Source organism: Nicotiana tomentosiformis, chromosome 8 (assembly GCF_000390325.3).
Source record: "Nicotiana tomentosiformis chromosome 8, ASM39032v3, whole genome shotgun sequence".
Classification (NCBI taxonomy): Eukaryota; Viridiplantae; Streptophyta; class Magnoliopsida; order Solanales; family Solanaceae; genus Nicotiana; species Nicotiana tomentosiformis.
The window spans coordinates 139,556,674-139,572,410 of NC_090819.1; the positions used below are offsets into that span (position 1 = coordinate 139,556,674).

Consider the following 15,737-nt stretch of genomic DNA (forward strand, 5'->3'; position numbering starts at 1 on the left):
AGGCAAGAAAATAGAATCCTAAGGGATTATACTAGACCTGACCGCTTCAACTGTGAATCTAGTGTCAGAAAACCCCCAGTGGCAGCCAACAACTTTGAAATCAGGACAGACCTGATTCAAACGATTCAACAATCTTGAATCTTCACTAGAGATGCAAGTAAAGATCCACACAGTCATTTAATTGACTTTTGGAACTTATTGAAACAGCTAAATATAATGGAGTACCTCTTGAAGCTATTAAGTTAAGGCTATTTCCTTTTTCTTTAAAATGAGATGCCAAGACTTGGTTGCGAAGTTTGCCACAAGGTTCCATTACCACATGGGACCAAATGACTCAGAAATTTTTAAACAAATATTTTTCCCATACTAAAACCACAAAGTTAAGACAAGACATCTCTAATTTCTTGCAGACTGACACTGAGTCAGTTTATCAAGCTTGAGAAAGATTAAAAGCAATGTTAAAAAAATGCCCACACCATGACATTCCTGAACATATGCAATTATATATTTTTTATCATGGGTTAAAACTCTCTTCTAGAAATGTGATTAATGCAACTGCAGGAGGTTCTGTAATGAGAAAAAACACGGAGGAAGCATTGCAATTGTTGAACGAGATTTCTGAGAATGCCATCCAACGGCCATCTGAGCGTGTAATCATCAAGAAGGCTGCTACGGTAAATCAGGTTGATGCTTTAAATACACTAACACAACAAATTATTTCTTTGGCACAAAAGTTTGAATCTTTTCAGGTGAATACATAACAACCGGGCCAATCTTAGGCTTATGACATATGTGGAGAAAATCATCTGAACTATGAATGTCAAGCAAATAATCATAATGATAAACATGTCCATTCTGTCGGTTATAAACCGTACCCTTTTGTGAGTCCAATGGCACAAAAGAATCCAGAATTTCAATTGAGCAATCCAAATGGTGCAGAAAACTCTCAAATTTTCCAGAAGCAACAAGTACAAGGTCCTTCGGGATACCAGAATCAGAACTGTGGGCAACCAAACTATAGACCTTATCAACAAGCAGGGTCATATTAGCAAAGGACTCAACAAGCTCATTCAACTCTTGATGACCTTTTGTATAAGTACATTAAGGTCACTGATGAAAAGATGGAAAGCCAGGGTTCATCCCTCAAAAATCTGGAAATTCAATTAAGCCAACTAGAAACTCTTGTGTCAGAAAAGATTCAAGGTCCCTTGTCAAGCAATACAGATAAAAATCCAAAGGAGCACCTTAAGGCCATCACCTTACAGTCAGGTAAGGAGCTTGATGAACCCTATGCAGACCAGTCAGAACAACATGTAAACAACGGTAAGAATATTGAAATACCCTCTGAACTATCTGAAGAGAAAGAAGTCAAGAAAAAAGAAGAAACAAATATTGAAAAATTGACTCATTTCCCTGTGACAATTCCTTTCCCACAAAAACTGAAAAGATAAAAACTTGATAATCAATTTTCAAAGATTTTGGAGATTTTAAAACAAATTCATATCAATATTCCTTTCAGTGATGCTTTGTTACAAATATCTTCTTATGCCAAACTCCTAAAAGAAATTTTGTTAAGTAAAAGGAAATTGGAAGAAGTTTCTATGGTGATGCTTACTGAAAAATACAGTGTTATACTTCAAAACAAGCTACCACAAAAACTTAGCGATTCAGGTAGTTTTACAATTCCATTCACTTTGGGAGGAGTATACTTTGAAAAAGCACTTTGTGATTATGGAGCTTCAATTAACTTGATGCCATTTTCTATATTTAGAAAATTAAATCTTGGTGAAATGAAAGGCATAGGTGTTTCTCTTCAGTTTGCAGATCAAAGTACTAAGAAATCTAAGGGAATAATTAAAAATGTGCTCGTAAGAGTAGATAATTTATTTTTCCTGTAGATTTTATAATACTTGAAATGAAGGAATGCCCCGATAAACCAATTATTTTAGGTAGACAATTTCTTATCACATGTAGAACAATCATAGATGTCCATCAAGGACAGCTAATTTTGAGAGTTAATGAAGAAAGAGTCATTTTTTATATGCAAAATGTATTAAGATTTTCAGGAGATGAGACATCATCTTCGTATTTTTTGATTTACATGCTTAATTGTCTTACAAATGAATTCAAAGATGATCAATTAATTCCATACTCAATGGAAAGATGTTTGGCCAAATTTGGAACCATACAAGACGATGATCCTATCATCAGAAGAGAAGTCGAAATACTAGAAATAGATTTTGAAGATGTGGATATGCAACCAGAACAAGTTCAACCAAAAATTGAATTCAAAATTCTCCCATCTCATTTAAAATATGTTTATATTGAGGAAGAATTATTTTCAGTAATTATTTCATCTTCTCTTACTGCAGGACAAGAAGAAAAACTGATTGAAGTGTTGAAAGCACATAAAGGAGCCTTAAGGTGGACTATAGAAGATATCAAATGGATTAATCCAGCTGTTTGTACGTACAGAATTCTCATGGAGGATAGCTACAAACCAATAGTCCATCCCCAAAGGAGATTGAATCCAGTAATGCAAGAAAGAGTAAAAAAGGAGATCGTAAAGCTTTTGGCGGCAGGTATTATTTATCTCATTTCAGACAGCCCTTGAGTAAGCCCTGTTCAGGTAGTACCAAAGAAAGGAGGTATGACAGTTATAAAAAATGAAAGTAATGAACTCAAAACTACAAGGACTGGCACAGGATGGGGAGTCAGTATTGATTACAGACGTCTCAATGATTCCACTAGAAAGGATCATTTTCCTTTACCATTTATTGATCAAATGTTAGAAAGAATTGCATGATATAGGTTTTACTGTTTTCTTGATGGCTATTCAGGGTATAACCAAATACCAATTGCACCTGAAGATCAGGACAAGACAACTTTCGCATGTCCTCATGGAACATATGCCTATAGGAGAATGCTATTTGGTCTATGCAACGCCCCTACTATATTTCAGCGTTGCATGTCAGCAATTTTTTCTGACATGACTGAAAAATTTCTCGAATTTTTTATGGATGATTTTACACTCTTTGGCAAAACATTTGAGGATTGTATTCACCACTTAACCTTAGTACTTAAGAGATGTGAAGAGACAAACTTAATTCTTAATTGGAAAAATGTCATTTTATGGTTACTGGGGAATTATTTTAGGACATAAAATCACTGCTAAAGGGATAGAAGTTGATAAGGCTAAAATTGATCTTATAGCAGGATTACTCCCTCCCACAACTGTTAAAGGCATTAGAAGCTTTCTAGGTTATGCAGGTTTTTGCAGACGGTTCATTAAAGACTTTTCAAAGATTTCAAAACCGTTGACTAACCTCTTGATGAAAGATATTAAGTTTGATTTTTTAGGTGATTGTTTAAAAGCATTTGAGACCCTTAAGGAAAAGTTATCAACCGCCCCTGTAATTGTGTCTCCAGACTGGAATCAACCTTTTGAGGTCATGTGTGATACTAGTGATACAGTAGTTGGAGCTATTTTAGGCCAGAGAAAGGATAAGATCTTTCGTCCCATTTATTATGCTAGTAGAACAATGAATGATGCTCAACTAAATTATGCCACAACAGAAAAAGAGTTACTAGCAATAGTATTTGCTTTTGATAAGTTTCGATCTTATTTGATAGGAACCAAGGTCACTGTTTTTACTGATCATGCAGCTTTAAAATACCTCTTAGCAAAGAAAGATACCCGACCTATATTGTTAAGATGGATTTTACTTCTACAAGAATTTGACCTTGAGATAAAAGACAAAAAAAAGAACAGAGAATCAAGTAGCTAACCATTTGTCTAGATTAGAAAATACCCCTCTCTCCCCTCCCCCCTCTGAGTTTAGCGAAATAAAGGAAGAATTTCTCGATGAACACATTTTCTCAGTTAACTCAATTGTGACTCAACCACCCTGGTTTGCAGATATTGCAAACTACTTGGTTGGAAAGTGGACACCCCAAGATCTCTCTTACCAGCAAAGAAAAAAGCTTATATCTAATGCAAAGTATTATTTGTGGAATGAACTTTACTTGTTTAAAAATTATGCATATAATATAATTAGAAGATGTGTTCCTGAAGAAGAGATGAACAAAATTTTATATCACTGTCATGATGGAGCAATTGGAGGTCATTATGCAGCAAATCGAACAGCCTTTAAAGTTTTGGAAGCTGGATTTTTCTGGACGACTCTCTTTAAAGATGCCCGAGCATATATTTCACAATGTGACAGGTGTTAGAGAACAGATAATATACTAAGAGAGATGAGATGCCATTGCAATCAATACAGGTATGTGAAATATTTGATGTGTGGGGAATAGATTTTATGGGTCCTTTTCCTTTTTCTCATTCTTTTGAATATATCCTTGTGGCTGTGGATTATGTATCAAGATGGGTTGAATCCATCCCCACAAGGAAAAATGATGCTCGAATTGTGTGCAATTTTCTCAAAAAAAATATTTTTACCAGATTTGGCACACCACGAGTAATTATTAGTGACCAAGGGACTCATTTTATGAATAGACAATTTTCTGCTTTGCTAACAAAATATGGTGTGACTCATAAAACAGGAACACCATATCATGCTCAAACTCAAGGGCAAGTTGAAGTTTCCAACTGTGAGTTAAAAAGAATTATTAAAAAAACGGTTGGAATCTCAAGAAAAGACTGGGCTTTAAAATTAGATGAGGCATTATGGGCGTATCGAACGATATTCAAAACGCCAATTGGAACATTCCATATAGATTAGTCTTTGGGAAAGCTTGTCATTTGCTAGTTGAATTAGAACACAAAACTTTTTGGGCACTAAAAGCATTTAACTTTGAATTAGCCTCTGCCGGTAAAAATAGATTTTTTCAGGTTAATGAGTTAGAAGAAATGAGGTTGGAAGCCTATGAAAATGCAAAACTTTTTAAAGAAAAAACAAAAAAAATTGCATGACAATTTGATCCGACAAAAAAAAATTAAATTGGAGATCAAGTGCTTCTTTACAATAGTTGACTCAGGCTATTCCCAGAAAAATTAAAATCAAGGTGGACAGGTCCTTACAATGTAACAAATGTTACTCCATATGGAGCAATTGAAATCCAACAGATCAATGGAGGTGACAAGTTTAAGGTAAATGGTCAAAGACTAAAATTGTACTTTGGATGACATTTTGAGCAACATTTATCGGTCACTTTGATAGACTGATGAATTTCATAGGTAATAAGTCGAGCTGACGACGTTAAACGCATAACTATAGTGACATACCTGTAGCCATTGAGGGTGAAGCAATGGAACCTTATAAGTCCAACATAGGTTTTGTAATTAAATGTTTAACCAATTAATCTGGTCAATATCCATGTACAACCAGAACATCTCATGAAGGCTTCTACAAAAACAGAGTCACCTACACAGGAGCAAATCCATGGTGATCGGTATGCTTAAGTAACTGGTTGGTTAACCATTTAATATTTCAAGTCGAATGCTGGCTCGGGTAATTTTTGGTTTATATTTAAGCCAGGACCAAATAACTGATAAATTCTTAAATTAGCCAGTCTATTATACATAGAATATGTGTGGTCACAATTTCTTTCAAGCTTTCTTCCGTGATTGTAAATTTGAAAGCTAAAAAGATTTTATTTTTTAAGTATTAATTTTGTTTTTATAATACTAGAATATATTGTAATATATATGCTTATGTCCATAAAAAATACCGTTCTGGCGTATATAGATTTCATAAAGATAACATTTTAGTTTACTTTGTAAATTCAAGTCATGTATGCTAAATGTTCGTGTGTGTATGTTTGCCCTTTATGTGTGCTTTAGAAAAAAGGTTAAAAGTAGTTTTGTTCATGTGTAAGAAAAGAAGTCAGTCACCAACTCATAAATGAATTATGTGTCAGCTAGAGGGTAAAGTAAGTGTATGATATATATATATATATATATATATATATATATATATATATATATATATATATAATAGTACTAATAGTCACATCTTTTTGAGCCTTAAACAGGGAGCCTAAAAAACTCATTCATCTATCAAAGATGTGTTCGGTCATTTCCTAGGAAGCTAGGACATAGTAGAGTAAAATGAAGAGTCCAGAACCAAAATGTGGTTCTTTTAGACTCAAAGAATCAAAATATATGAGAAAAAAATATAGTGACCAAAATATATATAACACCATTTTAAAGGGCACTATTCCTTAACGGTTGTTTTGCCCGTTAAGGTATAGCGCCCTTTAAAAAGACGTTATATTTGAACCTGAAATGAACGGGAAGGTATAGCGCTCATTATTAAGACGTTATAGTATAGCGCCTTAATAAAGGGCGGTATACCCACATAAAAGAGCGTCCAGTCCCCTTCCCCACCAAACCAGTGTCGTCGCGTCCTCCCCCCCATATTTAATTAAAAAAAGCTCGAGTGGAGCCCACCGATCCCACAAAAAGTGTAGATTCTCGGTCCCACGTCCTAGCTAAGGCGTTATGTCGGAGTGGGTTGCTTGTTTCGGCTCCAAATCACCAAATCTTTAATTTTTTAAAAACTTAAAATCGAGGTATTCCGACTTAGTTTTTGTTAAAACTCGTATAAAAATGCATATTAGTTATTTTTACTGTGTTCTATTTTGTTTTGCGATTTAACTAATTTTTTATTTTTATTTGGACTATAGTATTAGTGTGCTAAAAATAATTAGTAAAAATAGAGAAATTGTATTAGTTGTTAAAAAAATGTTAATCAGTTACTTTTTACTGTGGTATATGTATTTCGTGAAAGTTTTGTGATTAAATTTATTTGTTATTTTTATCCGGTTTAGATTATTTATTTGCTTAAAGACTAGTAAAATATATATATTGTTACTTTAGTTCCCTCTAGTGGTATCTTGTGGCCTAATGTAGTGCTTGTATTTGTCGTGGTGCTCTTTTAGCGTAGTAAAATATAATGCCCTTTAGCTTAATATTTTAAGTATCTCTTATACCCAAAAATACGTCAAAAAAGTTGATAGTTCAAACACAAACTCTGTCCAATTCTAGTCAACGATCGTAAGAAAATAACATGAGAAAACAATAATATTTTCCGGACTAAGTATTGTTATATGAATATTTAATAATTAAATCATGTATAGTTATGAAAATTAATTATTTAATTTTATTATAGTAAAAAATAAGTGAGTCATAAACAAAAATATATAATAATAATAATAAAACTAATATATAAAATAATAAAATTAACATATAAATTAATAAAACTAACATATACAGTATTAAACTAACATATAAATAATAAACTAACATTTAAATAACAGACTTATTGAGTGATAAATCGGGAAAATATTCTCATCATGAACACAAGAATTCAGGATACCTTGGTGCTACTAGGCCTCAAATATCGAGCCTGGAACCCATATGTGAATATTTAATAATTAAATTTTATATAATTATGAAAATTAATTATTTAATTTTATTATAGTCAAAAATAGGTGAGTAGCAAACAAACATATAAAATAATAAAACTAACATGTAAAATAATAAAACTAACATATTACAGTAAAATAATATAATTAATATTGTTCAATTTACAGTAGCCGACATGGAGGTTCCACCTTTGCATCCCGGACCTGCCACGCTAGAGCTACTGTTACTACAGGGCGAGCATAGGTCATCCTACATATGGGAGGGACAGTTACTGGCCCAGACGTTCCGCGCCAGGAGAGTAGACGATATGTGAGACTTTCTTAGGGGCCACCCTCTCCATCCCCGTATAGTCAGACGCCTCTAGGATACAAATTTTTATAGGATTGTGGAGATCGGCCGACTGCAACTGGATTGGTCGTTGATCACGGCCCTAATAGAGTGGTGGCGACCGGAGACGCACACATTCCATTTGTCCATTGGCGAGGCCACTATCACGCTTCAGGACATGGAGGTCTTGTATGGGCTACCCGTTGATGGACACCCTGTTGCTTTGCTGAATGCCATCTGAGAGTATACGGGTTTGCAGTACCTGGATATGCTGCAGCGGCTCACCGATTTCCAGCCACCGGATGAGACTGCATTGATTGGGACCAGTCGTCTGCAGTTGACGCCCGTCCAGTAGCATTTGAAAGCGATGCACGTTGACATCATAGATGACACACCGGAGCTTCATATTCACCGGTACACGAGGTTGTTGATGTTGCTTATATTTGGAGGGATTTTGTTCCCGAACACTTCGGGAAACCTAGTCAGCTTGAGATTTCTTCATCATCTTGAGCGGCTAGATGATTTACATCATTACAGCTGAGGTTTTGCTATTCTCGGTTACTTGTACAAGCAGATGTGTCGGGAGAGCATGGATACCCTGCGAGACGTTGCTGGATTTGTGCCGCTGCTACAGGTGAAAACATAGTCGAATACTCTATTCATTATAACATACCTAGTAAAATTATACCTTAAATTTTACGTCCACTTTGTATATTAGGTTTGGGCCTGGGAGCGATTTCTGCATTTGCAGCCACCTCTACCACCCTTAGCTCCGGATGCACCACCTATGTTTCTCCCTTTAGCTAGGAGATGGGTTGATAGGCGAGGATATGAATGGGAGTACGAGGCTCGACATAATCTCCCCTGTTGCAGGAATTTGTTGGATTTGCTGGAGGGCATACAGGTAAATGTATACCTAAGTTTACTTGGCCTGGTTTCATATGTGTTGCGTATACTTACGTTTTCTGTTGTTACTTAATAGTTCATTTGGAGGCCATACAGCGACGAGCTAATAGCTGGTTTGCCCGATTATTGCTCAATCGGCTGAATTATATGGAGCTCTTTCGTCCCATTGATGTGCCTTGATATTGTCAAGCATCATGCCACCGAGCGAGTACTTTGCCAGTTTGGCCGCCAGCAGCTTGTACCGCCATCGCCCGCTTGTCATATGACACATTACCAACGGGAAGATCGTTCCAGGGTGGACCAAACATATATGACATAGCTAGAGGCGCAGATCGATACTTGGGACCAACGACATGACCTGATTCCGCCCCCCTCCACTTGAGCGGCCGGATGGTGAGCATGAGTATATGGCCTGGTACCGCAGCGTTACCCGACTTTTCGTCGGGATTCCATTTATTGCGTTGGCGGTCGGTAAGTTCCATACGCCGGGAGGCACGAGATGTAATAACCCAACCGGTCATTTTAACTTTTAGAACCCCGTTCCCTAAAATAAAATTTCCCGTATGTGTTTTTAATGATTTATGATTTGCGGGGATGGTTGGTTAGGGATTTGGAAGTGTTTGGATTGAAACTGAAACACTTGGTTCCTTAAGTTGGCCTTAAAGTGCTAAATTTAACTTCGGCCAACATTTTGAGAAAACGACCCCGAAATAGAATTTTGATGATTCCAACAGCTCTGTATGGTGATTTTGGACTTAGGAGCGTGTTTGGAATTTTATTTGGAAGTCCGTAGTTAAATTAGGCTTGAAATGGCTAAAATAGGAATTTAAGTTTGGAAGTTTGACCGGGGAGTTGACTTTTTGATATCGGAGTCAGAATCCAGTTCTGAAAATTTTCATAGCTCTGTTATATCATCTATGACTTGTGTGCAAATTTTGAGGTCAATCGGACTTGAATTGATAGGTTTCGGTACATAATGTAGAAGTTGGAAATCTTAAGTTTCATTAAGCTTGAATTGAGGGATGATTCGTAGTTTTAGCGTTGTTTGGTGTGATTTGAGAGTTCCACTAAGTTTGTATGATGTTTTAGGACTTGTTGGTATATTTGATTGAGGTTCTGAGGGCCTCGGGTGAGTTTCGGATGGTTAACGGATCAAAAATTAGACTTAAAAGCTGCTGCAGTGTTTTCTCTTCTGTTGGATATTATGAGTTGATATCGAGCCCAGGGTTAACGAGGCTCAGGCTCGAGCTTGAGATCGAATCCACAATCGAAGGACCAGCTCGAGGACATGATCGAAGGTAAGGCTCGAGGGCTAGGATCGAGACCCATGCTCGATGCCCTGATCGAAGGCCATGCTCGATGCCCTGATCGAAGGCACATGCTCGATGCCCTGATCGAAGGCCCAGCCTCGATGTCCTGATCAAAGGCCCAACCTCGATGCCCTGATCGAGGCCATGACCGAGGTCCAGGATCGAGCCTGTGATCGAATCCCAGTTTGAGGTCAATCGGACTTGAATTGATAGATTTCGGTACATAATGTAGAAGTTGGAAATCTTAAGTTTCATTAAGCTTGAATTGAGGGATGATTCGTAGTTTTAGCGTTGTTTGGTGTGATTTGAGAGTTCCACTAAGTTCGTATGATGTTTTAGAACTTGTTGGTATATTTGGTTGAGGTTCTGAGGGCCTCGGGTGAGTTTCGGATGGTTAACGGATCAAAAATTGGACTTAAAAGCTGCTGCAGTGTTTCCTCTTCTGTTGGATATTCTGAGTTGATATCGAGCCCAGGGTTGACGAGGCTCAGGCTCGAGCTTGATATAGAATCCACAATCGAAGGACCAGCTCGAGGACATGATCGAAGGTAAGGCTCGAGGGCTAGGATCGAGACCCATGCTCGATGCCCTGATCGAAGGCCATGCTCGATGCCCTGATCGAAGGCCATGCTCGATGCCCTGATCGAAGGCACATGCTCGATGCCCTGATCGAAGGCCCAGCCTCGATGTCCTGATCAAAGGCCCAACCTCGATGCCCTGATCGAGGCCATGACCGAGGCCCAGGATCGAGCCTGTGATCGAATCTGCGATCGAGGCCCAGTTTGAGGACCTGTTCCGAAGGCTGCTGGGCAGTTTTATAAAAAGAGGGCATTCGTCCCATTTGCCATTTTTGACGAACTTGAGCTTGAGCAGAGGCGACTTTTGGTAGATTTTCAAGGGAAAAATACTGGGGTAAGTGATTCTAACTCGGATTTGGTCTACATATACAAGTATATCATTTTTTTCATCATAAATTAGTGTTTTGAGATTTAAATTTGGGAAAGTTTTAGAAATCTCATAGAAACGAATTTTTGAGATTTCGGTATCGATTCGGAGTCGGATTTGAGTGAAACTGGTATTGTTGGACTCATAATTGAATGCGTTGTCGGATTTCATAACTTTTTCCGGATTTCAAGATGTGGGCCCCACAGACGAAGTTTTAATTAATTTCGGGATTTCTATTAAAAATATAGTATTTTCTTATAGAATTGATCCCTATAATTTTTAGTGATTATATCAAATTATTTTGGCTAGATTCGAGCCATACAGAGTTGGATTATCGTGAAAAAGGCCTTCTAGTGGATTAAATTGGAGCAAATTGAAGTAAGTCTCCTGCCTAATCTTGTGAGGGGAAATTTACCCCATAGGTGATTAAATTAAATATATTTTTGCAAAATTGCGGGGGCTACGTACGCACGAGGTGACGAGAGTCCGTGCGTAGCTACTATTAATGCTAAAGTCCGGGTAGTTTAGGACTCAAAGCATGAATTACTTGTGTAAATTGTATTCTTTATTAATTAAAATATTTGATGTATATATTGTGAATTGCTATGAAGGGTAGAGAAATATGAAATCTTCATATGCTTACTTTTGTTTAGATTAATTAATTGTTGAAATAAATTGTTATCCTCTCGAATAAACTTTACAATAAATACTCTTATTCGGGAGGTACATAAGAAAATGTCCTCCTTTCTTGTGGATCGGGCCGAACGCCTCTGCAGGATAGATGCATCTATGGATTGTGCCGCACGTCCCTCGGCAGTGTACACAATATTCTGGATCGAGCCGAATGACCTCGGCAAAAATCGTGCTTAATAATATTAATAATTACACGATACTTTGATGGTTTACTGCAACTTGTGAAGCTATTTGATAAATTGGAAATTAATTGAAATTGAGTTGCAGTTTTGTAAAACTATTTGATAAATTGGAATTTTTATAGAAATTGAAGGATTCAATATATATATATATATATATATATATATATATATATATATATATATATATATATATATATATATATATATATATATATATTGAGAATTGTTGCATTTTGAAGGATTTTAATTATTTTCTACTGGTTAAATAAATTATTGTTATATTCTATGAATCATGTTGATTTAAATATTCTAGCTTTATTTCAATTATTATTATTGACCCATAGTGAGTGTCAAAGTCGGTCATCTCGTCTCTACCACTTCGAGATTAAGCTTGATACTTACTGGGTACACGTTGTTTACGTACTCATACTACACTTGTTGCACTTCTGTGCATGATCTGAGACAGGTACTAGTGGAGGACCTATCATCACATACCCACGTCATCCCGAGGCATAGTGGTGAGTTGCCTTTCTAAGCCGTTCTGCAGCTACCAGTGTCTCTTCTTATATTTACATTCTGTCTATTTCATTTCAGACAGTATTTGGAGTTTTGTATAATCTACTAGAAGCTCATTCACTTGTGATACCAGGTCTTGGCACACACATTGGTAGAGTTTGGGTTTATATTTTCTTGGTTTTAAATTTTATCAATGTATGCTTAATTTATTAGTTGGCTTGCCTAGCTGTAGTGTTGGGCACCATCACCACCTACAGGTGAAATTGGGTCGTGGCACGAGGCACTGGTATGTTATTTGGTATACTTACTTATAACATTAACCTAGCGTTCCATAATTTATATTTTACATGTTGTGCAGGCTATTGGCCTACATCTGTTCCACCAGTTGGGAATGCAGATGCAGCAGTATACCAGCGAGGGAGCAGCCGTTTTGCACGAGTATGGCCGGCATGTTACCGATTTGGCTTCTCAGACATTGAGGCAAGCCTGGGATGATGAGCGCTTAGGATACCAGGCTGATTTTGTGGCGCTAGAGCAGTACCATTGTGGGCCCGTAGTGGAGCCAGAACGTGGTCGACATGGCAGGCGTGCCCCACGAGGTAGGGATGCCCCATGAGGTAGGGATGTCCCACGAGGTAAGGGTGTCCCACGAGGTCGCGGGGGTCGGCGACGAGGTGGTCCCAAGCAAGGGGGTGTTGAGGCACCTGTTGAGGATGTTAGAGTTGATTAGCCGGGTGACCTCCATGAGCCAGACCATGCTCATAGTGATATGACATCATTCAGCATTCAGCTTACTCTAGAGACTTCACAGGTGACCCCGTCAGCTCCATTGTTGATCGCGGGCACGGACATTACGCGAGAGGATTGGGATCAGTATTTTCCTGATCCTCCAGACCCATCGACTGTTGCTGATGATCGTCCGACACGAGATGTGGATAGTGGGCGTTGGCTGAGTTATGGCTCATCATTGAGGGATGCTGAGGATCTTTCACAGGCACAGGTTTGTTTGTATTACTATTATTTATATTTGTTTATACTCATTGATTAGCCATAAATATCTTTATATTTTTTTTTAAGGCTTCATCCCCGCCCGTCACGGAGGCCACTTTGTGTGATACTGACCTGGCTGCGACGAATGATTATATTCAGGAGCCCGACGAGACCATGGAAAGACAATTTAAATTTTTATGACTTAACACGTACATTACTAATATATAAATATATCATATACTTAAATATCTTATTATCTGTAGGTTACTGCTGGACCGACGACCCCTTCTACCAAGCTTGTCAGCCCAACTGACGATCATACTGCAACGTATCCTCCGATAAAGAGGCGACGCAATGAGGATGATCCTGATAGTGTAGCCGGGCGGGATGGGATGCGCCTCAGGGAAACGACTGCATTAAAGCATACATGATGTGGGACACATTTATTTGTTTTTGTATTTTATGTACATATGACATTCAGTAAATAATAACAACAATTTTTATTGTTTACATTATATGCGCATTATGTTTTTATTTCTCCGGTTCTTCGTTATTTTAATACTACAACACAAACACAAACATAGCAACTTAACATAATTTAAATTCAGTACAACTAATGAAAATATATGATACGGAAAACATAAAGATAAAATACTATACTCAACACATACATGTGCTTGTTTAGTCACTACCACCTATTATTCTCTGCTCCAACCACTTAAATTTCTCTTCCAGTCTATTTTTTTCTTCTTCCGCCTCTTTTAGTTTCTCCTGCACTGCCGTAATTTCTTGTTGCATTTCAGAGATCTGGCGTTGGTATTCATTGTTCATATTCCAAACATACTGCAAACATGATTTGTAGTATTCCTGGTTAATGGATTCATCATACCATTCCTCAAACATATATTGATTTCCGTCATTGCGTCCAAACAATTGTTGACATATCCAGTATCTGTGCCCAACATTACCATCTGACCAACATGCCTTCAAAATCGCACGTTTGCCACAATAGCACCTTGGTTGATCATTGCGTCCAGACATTTGTTAATGCAAGAAAAATAAAAAATTTATGGAAAGTTTTGTTATTTGTTTTGGTTAAGCACATATAATAACTAAAATATGCTAGTTATTTATAGGCAAGACAACACACATAACATAGTATTTCACCGTGCTATGTTTCACGTGTTAAAGATTCTTTCGGGTACAAGATAGTTTTTGCAGGCGAGCATCTTTTTAGGTCGACAAGACAACACACATAACGTAGTATTTTATTGTACGATGCTTCGCGTGTTAAAGATTCTTTCGGGTACAATACAGCTTTTCCAGAAGTTAGCTTTTGCAGGCGAGCAACTTTTCAGGTCGACAAGACAACACACATAACATAGTATTTCACTGTGCTATGCTTCGCATGTTAAATATTCTTTCGAGTACAATACATATTTTCCAGAAGATAGCTTTTGCAGGCGAGCAACTTTTCAGGTCGAAAAGACAATTGTTTTTTTTAAATCGGTTTATGTTAGATTATTGTACTGAAGTATTAATGTTAAATATCAATAAGATTTAACAACAATGGAAATATAATTTTATTTCATACATTCTACAAGATAAACAAGTACATACACTTATTACAACCACATTACGGAAACTAAACACTACGTGTATCCTAGATAGTTGGGCACATTAGATGAACTTCTACTAGGAGCTGGATTACCACCGCCACCCAGACCAACTGAAGGAAATTTACGATGGTTGTGTCCTGTTTGCGAGCATATGCCACATTTGCGCACATAAACGGTATCACCAACATCCATTTGGTTCTGTATACGCTTTCTTATTTTCACTTGTCGTTGATGTACATAGTCCTTGTTACACACCATTTTAAATGGTCCCGGCGGCCAATAATGTTCAGCACCCACTGGTTGTAACTGCCCACTATAGGTGTTTAAGTATGCAGCAACACTATATTCTTTATCAACGTAGTTGGTTGCCCCTAAACCTGTATGTTGAAAGCACTTGATGGAATGTGAGCACGACATATGGTAGATGGATCATTTCCCACAAGAGCATAACCTTCTGGCTTCATTTACGGTGTGGGTATTATTCCCCCCGGTTTTGATGGATAGCGGTGCAAACTTTAAAAATATTTCGCTCGTTGCAATACTGTAAATATGAATGCCAATGTGCTCGTCGCCTGTATTTCTCAAATATTTTCATTGGTATTGGCATAAATTCAACACCCCTTTTCCATCAATGACGATGCGCCTCTAGCCCTTTCAACAAACCTCTCCGCCATCTGCTTGAATGACATCCGCACCATGGCAGTGACAGGCAATCCACATGTAGACTTCAATAACCCGTTGAAAGACTCTAACACATTTGTAGTAAGAATTTCCCATCTTCTGCCACCATCCTCATGCAAAGTCCACTTGTCAAGCTCATGTCACATCAACCAACGATAGGCCCCCTCATCTTCCTGCC

General features: G+C 37.5%; 1 non-coding gene across 1 annotated transcript; it reads right to left on the reverse strand.

Annotated features, from left to right (window-relative positions):
* Positions 1-377: 377 nt before the first annotated feature.
* Positions 378-484, reverse strand: LOC117277568 (small nucleolar RNA R71). The gene has a single exon (XR_004507868.1). It is a non-coding gene; the product is annotated as a small nucleolar RNA R71 (small nucleolar RNA).
* Positions 485-15,737: the final 15,253 nt, after the last annotated feature.